The following is a 10,600-nucleotide window of genomic DNA, read 5'->3' as shown; positions in this document are numbered from 1 at the left end:
CCTCCACACCCTCTCCATCATTTATTGTTTGTAGATTTTTTTGATGATGGCCATTCTGACTGGTGTGAGATGATACCTCATTGTAGTTCTGATTTGCATTTCTCTAATGATTAATGATGTTAGGCATACTTTCATGTGTTTGTTGGCAATCTGTATATCTTCTTTGGAGAAATGTCTATTTAGGTTTTCTGCCCATTTTTGGGTTGGGCTGTTTGTTTTTTTGATATTGGGCTGCATGGGCTGCTTGTAAATTTTGGAGATTAATCCTTGGTCAGTTGCTTCATTGGCAAATATTTTCTCCCATTCTGAGGATTGTCTTTTCGTCTTCTTTATGGTATCCTTTGCTGTGCAAAAGCTTTTACGTTTTATTAGGTCCCATTTGTTCATTTTTGTTTTTATTTCCATTTCTCTAGGAAGTGGGTCAAAAAGGATATGGCTGTAATTTATGTCACAGAGTGATCTGCCTATGTTTTCCTCTAAGAGTTTGATAGTGTCTGGCCTTACATTTAGGTCTTTAATCCATTTTGAGTTTATTTTTGTGTATGGTGTTAGGGAGTGCTCTAATTTCATTCTTTTTCATGTAGCTGTCCAGTTTCCCCAGCACCACTTATTGAAGAGGCTATCTTTTCTCCATTGTATATTCTTGCCTCCTTTATCAGAAATAAGGTGACCACATGTGCACAGGTTTATCTCTGGGCTTTCTATCCTGTTCCATTGATCTATATTTCTGTTTTTGTGCCAGTACCATACTGCCTTGACTACTGCAGTTTTGTAGTATGTTCTGAAGTCAGGGAGCCTGATTCCCCCAGCATCATTTTTCTTTCTCAAGATTAGTTTGGCTATTCGGGGTATTTTGTGTTTCCATACAAATTGTGAAATATTTTGTTCTAGTTCTGTGAAAAATGACATTGGCAGTTTGATAGGGATTGCATTGATTCTGCAGATTGCTTTGGGTAGTATAGTCATTTTCACAATGTTGATTCTTCCAGTCCAAGAACATGGTATATCTCTCTATCTGTTTGTATCATCTTTAATTTCTGTCATCAGTGTCTTATAGTTTTCTGCATACAGGTCTTTTGTCTCCTTTGGCAGGTTTATTTCTAGGTATTTGATTCTTTTTGTTGCAATGGTAAATGGGAGTGCTTCCTTAATTTCTCTTTCAGATTTTTCATCATTGGTGTATAGGAATGCAAGAGATTTCTGTGCACTAATTTTGTATCCTGCTACTTTACCAGATTCATTGATTAGCTCTAGTAGTTTTCTGGTAGCATCTTTAGGATTCGCTATGTATAGTACCATGTCATCTGCAAACAATGACAGTTTTACTTCTTCTTTTCACATTTGGATTCCTTTAATTTCTCTATATTCTCTGATTCCTGTGGCTAAAACTCCCAAAATTATATTGAATAATAGTGGTGAGAATGGACAACCTTCTCTTGTTCCTGATCTTAGAGAAAATGGTTTCAGTTTTTCACCATTGAGAATGATGTTAGCTGTGGGTTTGTCATATATGGCCTTTATTATGTTGAGGTAAGTTCCCTCTATGCCTATTTTCTGGAGGGTTTTCATCATACATAGATGCTGAATTTTGTCAAAAGCTTTTTCTGCATCTATTGAGAAGATCATATGCTTTTTCTCCTTCAATTTGTTAATATGGTGTATCACATTGATTGATTTGTATATACTGAAGAATCCTTGAATTCCTGGAATAAACCCCATTTGATCATGGCATATGCTCCTTTTAATGTGCTGTTGGATTCTGTTTGCTAGTATTTTGTTGAGGATTTTTGCATCTATGTTCATCAGTGATATTGGCCTGTAGTTTTCTTTCTTTGTGACATCTTTGTCTGCTTTTGGTGTCAGGGTGATGATGGCCTCATAGAATGAGTTTGGAAGTGCTCCTTCCTCTGCTATATTTTGGAAGAGTTTGAGAACGATAGGTGTTAGCTCCTCTCTAAATGTTTGATAGAATTTGCCTGTGAAGCCATCTGGTCCTGGGCTTTTGTTTGTTGGAAATTTTTAATCACAGTCTCAATTTCAGTACATGTGATTGGTCTGTTTATATTTTCTATTTCTTCCTGGTTCAGTCCTGGAAAGTTGTACTTTTCTAAGAATGTGTCCATTTCTTCATGGTTGTCCATTTTATTGGCAGATCATTGCTTGTAGTAATCTCTCATGATCCTTTGTATTCTGAAGTGTCAGTTGTTACCTCTCCTTTTTCATTTCTAATTCTATTGATTTGAGTCTTCTCCATTTTTTTCTTGATGAGCCTGGCTAATGTTTTTTCCATTTTGTTTATCTTCTCAAAGAACCAGCCTTTAGTTTTATTGATCTTTGCTATTGTTTCCTTTATTTCTTTTTCATTTATGTCTGATCTGATCATTATGATTTCTTTCCTTCGGCTAACTTTGGGATTTTTGTTCTTCTTTCTCTAATTGCTTTAGGTGTAAGGTTAGATTGTTCATTTGAGATGTTTCTTGTGTCTTGAGGTAGGATTGTATTGCTATAAACTTCCCTCTTAGAACTGATTTTGCTGCATCTCATAGGTGTTGGGTTGTCGTGTTTTCATTGTCATTTGTTTCTAGGTATTTTTTAATTTCCTCTTTGATTTCCTCATTGATCTCTTGGTTATTAAGTAGTGTATTGTTTAGCTTCCATGTGTTTGTATTTTTCACAGATTTTTTCTTATAATTGCTATGTAGTCTCATAGCATTGTGGTCATAAAAGATACTTGATATGATTTCAATTCTCTTAAATTTACCAAGGCTTGATTTGTGACCCAAGATATGATCTATCCTGGAGAATGTTACATGAGCACTTGAGAAAAATGTGTATTCTGTTGCTTTTGGATGGAATGTCCTATTAATATCAATTAAGTCCATCTTGTTTAATGTATCATTTAAAGCTAGTGTTTCCTTATTTATTTTCATTTTGGATGATCTGTCCATTGGTGATAGTGGGGGGTTAAAGTCTCCTACTATGACTGTGTTACTGTCGATTTCCCCTTTTATGGCTGTTAGTTTTTGCCTTATGTATTCAGGTGCTCCTATGTTGGGTGCATAAATTTTACAATTGTTATATCTTCTTCTTGGATTGATCCCTTGATCATTATGTAGGGTCCTTCTTTGTCTCTTGTAATAGTCTTTGTTTTAATGTCTATTTTGTCTGATATGAGAATTGCTACTCCAGCTTTCTTTTGGTTTCCATTTGCATGGAATATCTTTTTCCATCCCCTCACTTTCAGTCTGTATGTGTCCCTAGGTCTGAAGTGGGTCTCTTGTAGACAGCATATATATGGGTCTTGTTTTTGTATCCATTCAGCCAGTCTATGTCTTTTGGTTGGAACATTTAATCCATTTACATTTAAGGTAGTTATCAATATATATGTTCCTATTCCCATTTTCTTAATTGTTCTGGGTTTGTTATTGTAGGTCTATTCCTTCTCTTGTGTTTCCTGCCTAGAGAAGTTCCTTTAGCATTTGTGTAAAACTGGTTTGGTGGTGTTGAATTCCCTTAGCTTTTGCTTGTCTGTAAAGGTTTTAATTTCTCCGTTGAATCTGAATGAGATCCTTGCAGGGTAGAGTAATCTTGGTTGTAGTTTTTTCCCTTTCATCACTTTAAATATATCCGGCCACTCCCTTCTGGCTTGCAGAGTTTCTGCTGAAAGAGCAGCTGTTAACCTTATGTGGATTCCCTTGTATGTTATTTGTTGTTTTTCCTTTGCTGCTTTTAATATTTTTTCTTTGTATGTAATTTTTGATAGTTTGATTAATATGTGTCTTGGCATGTTTCTCCTTGGATTTATCCTGTATGGGACTCTCTGCACTTCCTGGTCTTGACTATTTCCTTTCCCATATTCAGGAAGTTTTCAACGATAATCTCTTCAAATAGTTTCTCAGTCCCGTTCATTCTCTCTTCTTCTTCTGGGACCCCTATAATTCATATGTTGGTGAGTTTAATATTGTCCCAGAGGTCTCTGAGACTGTGCTCAATTCTTTTCATTCTTTTTTCTTTATTCTGCTCTGTGGTAGTTATTTCCACTCTTTTATCTTCCAGGTCACTTATCCATTCTTCTGCCTCAGTTATTCTGCTATTGATTCCTTCTAGAGAATTTTTAATTTCATTTATTGTGTTGTTCATCATCGTGTATTTGCTCTTTAGTCCTTCTAGGTCTTTGTTAAACGTTTCTTGTATTTTCTCCATTCTCTTTCCACGATTTTGGATCATCTTTACTATCATTACTCTGAATTCTTTTTCAGGTAGACTGCCTATTTCCTGTTCATTTGTTTGGTCTGGTGGGTTTTTACCTTGCTCCTTCATCTGCTGTGTGTTTCTCTGTCTTCTCATGTTGCTTATCTTACTGTGTTTGGGGTCTCCTTTTCGCAGGCTGCAGGTTCGTAGTTCCCGTTGTTTTTGGTGTCTGCCCCCAGTGGCTAAGTTTGGTTCAGTGGTTTATGTAGGCTTCCTGGTGGAGGGGGCTGGTGCCTGTGTTCTGGTGGATGAGGCTGGATCTTGTCTCCCTGGTGGCAGGACCTCATCCGGTAGTGTGTTTTGGGGTGTCTGTGACCTTATTATGATTTTAGGCAGCATCTCTGCTAATTGGTGGGGTTGTGTTCCTGTCTTGCTAGTTGTTTGGCATAGGGTGTCCAACACTGCATCTTGCTGTTCATTGAGTGGAGCTGGGTCTTAGTGCTGAGATGGAGATCTCTTGGAGAGCTTTGGAGATTTCTGGGAGAACTTTTGTCATTTGATATTATGTGGAGCTGGGAGGTCTCTGGTGGACCAGTGTCCTGAACTCAGCTCTCCCACCTCTGAGGCTCAGGCCTGACACCCAGCCATAGCACCAAAACTCTGTCAGCCACACAGCTCAGAAGAAAAGGGAGAAAGAAAGAAAGAGCGAAAGAGAGAAAGAGAGAAAGAAAGAAAGAAAGAAAGAAAAGAAAGTTATTAAAATAAAAAATTTTCAATTATTAAAAATTAAAAAGTAATAAAAAAAAGGAAGAAGAGAGCAACCAAACCAAAAAACAAATCCAGCAATGATAACAAGTGCTAAAGACTATACTAAAAAAAAAAACAAAACAAAAACAAAAAATGGACAGAACCCTAGGATAAATGGTAAAAGAAAACCTATACAGACAAAATCCCACAAAGGAGCATAAACATACACACTCACAAAAAGAGAAAAAGCAAAAAAAATATATATATCTATATATATAAAAAAAAGGAAGAGAGTAACCAAATCAATAAACAAATCTACCATCTAAGTATTAAACTAAGAGAAACATAAAACCAGAAACAAATGAGATGCAAAAAGCAAACCCCAAGTCTACAGTTGCTCCCAAAGTCCACAGCCTCAATTTTGGGATGATTCGTTGTCTCTTCAGGTATTCCAGAAATGCAGCATACATCAAGTTGATTGTGGAAGTTTAATCCGCTGCTCCTGAGGCTGCTCGGGAAAATTTCCCTTTCTCTTTGTTCGCACAGCTCCTGGTGTTCAGCTTTGGATTTTGCCCCGTCTCTGCGTGTAGGTCGCCTGAGGGTGTCTGTTCTTGGCTCAGGCAGGACGGGGTTAAAGGAGCGGCTGGTTAGGGGGCTCTGGCTCACTCAGGCCTGGAGGAGGGAGGGGTATGGAATGCAGTGCGAGCCTTCGGTGGCAGAGGCCAGTGTGACATTGCAACAGCCTGAGGCATGCCATGTGTTCTCCTGGGGAAGTTGTCCCTGGATCACGGGACCCTGGCAGTGGCGGGCTGCACAGGCTCCCGGGAGGGGAGGTGTGGATAGTAACTTGTGCTTGCACACAGGTGGATGCAGCAGCAGCATTAGCATTTCATGCCCATCTCTGGTGTCCCCGCTGATAGCCGCGGCTCACATCCGTCCCTGGAGCTCGTTTAGCCAGTGGTCTGAATCACCTCTCCTTGCGCACCCCGAAACAATGGTCTCTTGCCTCTTAGGCAGTTCCACACTTTTTCCCCAACTCCCTCCTGGCTAGCTGTGGCACACTAGCCCCCTTCAGGCTGTGTTCATGCTACCAACCCCAGTCCCCTCCCTGGGATCTGACCTCTGAAGCCCATGCCTCAGCTCCCAGCTCCCTCCCACCCCAGTGGGTGAGCAGACAAGCCTCTCGGGCTGGTGAGTGCTGGTTGGCACCGATCCTCTGTGCAGGAATCTCTCCACTTTGCCCTCTGCACCCCTGTTGCTGTGCTCTCCTCTGTGGCTCTGAAGCTTCCCCCCCCATGCACCCGCCATCTCCACCAGTGAAGGGACTTCCTAGTGTGTGGAAACTTTTCCTCCTTCACAGCTCCCTCCCAGAGGTGCAGGTCCCATCCCTATTCTTTTGCCTGTTATTTCTTTTTTTTTTTTCTTTTGCCCTACCCCGGTATGTGGAGAGTTTCTTGCCTTTTGGGAAGTCTGAGGTCTCCTGCCAGCATTCAGTAGGTGTTCTGTAGGAGTTGTTCCCCATGTAGATGTATTTTTGATGTATTTGTGGGGAGGAAGGTGATCTCCATGTTTTACTCCTCCACTTTCTTGAAGGTCTCTCCCAATTTTCCTCTTTTGATGTAGAATATTTCTTAATATGTTATCATTTTACTTGCCACATCCTCTAATTAAAAGCCTCTGACTGGAACTGCATTCCAGTAAATATCTGTTACAGCATGTCTGTACAGATGTCTGCTATATTTGTCTAAAATTCTCAGGACACTGGAAGCTTAACATTCAATTTTTATATAATTCTATTAATACCACTCTTAGAACAAAAAATTAAGGAAAATTTACAACTAAGGTACTGAAATAGCTAACAAAAATTCTGCCAGTTTAGAGTATCTACTGTTGATGCTGTCCATAGAGTTTTTGTTTTAGTGCCAGAATCAAAGATTCCATTTAAAAATTAAAATAAATAGAATGTCTGGGCCACTGGTTGGCAACTTTTGATTCATGGATTTTTGTGCTGCTGGTGTCATTAAACACAAGAATTTATGTCTTCACTTTTTTTTATGTTCCTATTTTTTACTAGGAATTTATTAATCTTTGAGTTCCATTTAATATCACTGTGCTCTATTTTCTCTACCTTTGCTTTGCTTCAGTATTGTTTTTCAACTTTTTACTATCAGTTGGTTTTTTAAATGCATTTCCTCTTAACCAGATAATTTTTTTTTTCATTATGCACACTATTTAATGTGATAGTAATACCTTGCATTTACTGATTACTTGTCATGGACCAGACAATGTACTATACAGATTTAATTTCTTACTATTCACTCCAGATGGAGGCCTGGGGATGAACTTAAGGTGACTTTAAAAAATAACGTGACGCGACATGTGTATTGAGTATATAAATTAAGATTCATACCTTACATAGCCCACCCTTCCTTAGGCAATAATGACCTTTAAAAATATTTTTAAAATGTTTCTTTCCCCAGTGATACTTCTGTTTTACCAAGAATGTTAATGAAGTACTTGTTGTTTCAAGTTTTATAACTTCTGAACTTTTTTCTTTAAACATGGTTCTTAGTGATCACATTTATTCAACTAAAGAGAGTGAATAAAACTGACATTCACTGAACAGAAATACAGTCTCAGTTAATACTCCCACTTAAGGAGGTTGGTGTTACTATTATGCCCTAATTACACAGGAGGAAGCTGAGGCACAAAGGATTAAAGTAATTTGTCCAAGGTCACAAAGCTGGCAAGTCAAAGAGCTGGAGTTTGATTACAAGTGGTCTGACTTCAAAGCATACTTAATGATATTTTAGTGAAAAGTTTATTAGTCATGAGAGACAGAAATTTATCATCAACTTGCTTATGAGATGTGGCATAAAATGCCTCACCTAGCTGAAAAATCTGGGAGTGGGCTTCCAAGTGTTGCTGGATTCAGATACGTCAATAAGAACAAGGTCTATCTGTTGCCATCCTTGTGGCTTCATTCTCAGACCACCTCCACATGACTAGAACGACAGTCACCAGCAGCTGTAGGCTCATAAGGTCCTTGAAGCCAAAAATCATGGAGAGTGACAGCATTTTTCCTGCCACCTCTGGCAGTAATCCCAGGGAGGGCTATGATGAGCCTTGTTTGGATCACATGCCTAAAGAGGAATTGTGGTCAAGGATTTTAAGGCAGCTACAGACAATAGTAGCCCTACCCAAACTGTAAAGACTGAACAAGGTTACTGCAGAAGACAGGTTAGATGATCCCTTAAAAGAAGGATATTGAACAGGCAAAAAAAAAAAAAAAAAGTCCATTAAATGTCCATTAATGCACACTGACATTAGACCTTATGAATACTAAACATATTCAAAAACGCCACATAAAACTTTACAAAAATACTGTGAGGTAGATTTTATCTTTATTTCTTCAGGTAACAGAAACAAAGACTGATACAACTTGCCCAAGTTCACACAATGTGTAAGTCATCGGATCTTTTAAAGATAAATTATGTACCCAAATGCACTGCTATTAGAGGAATAATGTACAAAATTCACATACCTAGACCTAAATGAGATGGCATCAAACCTAAGTATCAATTTTTTAAAGACTAAATGTACATAAGTGAATGAAATTAGACACTAGTCTGATTTAGTCCTTCAGTGTTTGGTGATAATCTTTAAAAACTACTCTAATGTCCTATACATCCTAACTTTTACTTGCTATTTCCTGAGGGTATAAAACCAAAGAGAGGAAAATTCCCGTTGGGTGGATGTCAGTTTTATTCACATTCTTTAGTTGAATAAATGTGATTGCTAAGAACCACGTTTAACAAAATGAGTTCAGAAGTTACAAGAACTTGAAGCGACAGCAAGTACTTCCTTAACATTCTTTGTAAAACAGAAGTGTCTTTGCGGAAAGGAACTTATTTTTAAAGGTCATTATTTCCTAAGGATGGGTAGACTATGTACGATATGAATCTTAATCTATATACTCAATACGCACGCCATGTCCCGTTATTTTTCTAAGTCATCTTAAGTCCGTCTCCAGGCCTTCATTTGGAGTGAATAGGAGGAAATTAAATCTAAGACATTGCTGGGATATGCACCCCACACACAGTTGTCTAAAATCCTAGGGTTGTGTGCAACATCAAGTATGCAGGATGCCCCTGAAATTATGGATCTGCAGCGGTATCTGGTGATACATCCATCACTCCTCTAAGGGTGGTTCCTTCAGGTCTAGTGGCTCTCTGCTTCTCCTCCACTGGGTGCCCTAGGTCCTTGTAGAGGCTGAAACCACTGTGTCTAGGGTCCAGGCTCCCTGGAGGCTGCTACCTAGGGGGGGCCCATGGGGACCCACAAATCTTGGTCCCCTTCACAGTTTCCAGAAATGTCACATCTCTCACTATTTGGCCTCAAAGGCCTTAGTCTTTTCTGCCTTCTCTCCTCATCTGCTGGGACAGCCAAAATGAGCTAATACTTTTACAAAAGATAGGAATGGCTACCGTTCTCAAGATGATTTTACTTCCAGCTCTGCAAGAACTCTAGGAGCAAGGAAATACAAACGGCCTAGCTACCAGCTTGAAACAGGAGAAAGAGGGAGAAACAGAAGATAAACACAAATTATTTTCTTAAAAAGATTGTTCTGCAAATGACTAATTATATAAGAATAAATATCATTTAAGAGTTCAGCCATTTTCCAAATACCTGATGGTCCACAATGGAGAATATTTTGTAACTTTACTCTGTACAAATTCAAATTATATTAGCCCTTCATTGTTTGTATAAGGGAGTAAATCACTTAACTAGTGAGTGGTCTCAGTCATACATACACACAGATACTGGAATGAGACATTATTTTCAACTTGCTCCTTGCTCTTCGTAAATCTTCTTGTCATGGTGTTCTTGAATTTGGACATTGTCAAGAATGTCAATAGTAGTAACATATACTTAACATGTGCATAAGAAAGCGCAAGAAACAATAAGTGAAAGAGACTCTACTAAGGATTTATCAAAATTTTCAGCAAATCAGTTCAGCCCCCCAGAGAAAACCAAAACAGGATCAGGATCATTTCAACCTAAGTCACTCTACCTACATCTAAGATCCAAAAGTGCCTGATTTGTTTTCATAGATTTTCTCACCATCTTACATATTATACAATTTGATGTTGCATTTCATTTTACTGTCTGCCACCTCCAACTAGTGTGTGAGCTCCCCAAGACAAGGGCAAGGGAACATGATCTGCTTTATTTAATGATGAAACCCCAGCACCTAGAACAGTGCCACATGGAAGGTACTTAGTAAATTATTTTTGAATAAATGAATAGGGGGCTAGATGATCAGTGGAAAAAAGATCAAATGCCATCTCAGACAGACGAGAGCAAGCGATCAAATTTTTCTTTATAGATTCGTGTGTGTCTGTGTTTGTGTATGTTTTAACACAGAAAGTGTTAGAATATAGACAGCTTTATTTTTTATTCCAAATTGTTGTTGCAGCTTCTTGTATACACACACATACATATACACACATGCAAATGTATGAAAAAATATTTTATCCTTTGCTTAAATATATATATGCATATGTATTTAAAGAATGTATAAAGAATCATAATAAAATATATAAAATCTTTATTAAGTACCTTCTGTGTTCCAGACCATATTCTTGGAGTGTTCATCTTG

Source organism: Mesoplodon mirus (assembly GCF_964341445.2).
Source record: "Mesoplodon mirus genome assembly, chromosome: 5".
NCBI classification, from domain to species: Eukaryota; Metazoa; Chordata; class Mammalia; order Artiodactyla; family Ziphiidae; genus Mesoplodon; species Mesoplodon mirus.
The sequence above is the reverse complement of the archived record's forward strand: the minus strand, read 5'-3'. Positions refer to the sequence as shown.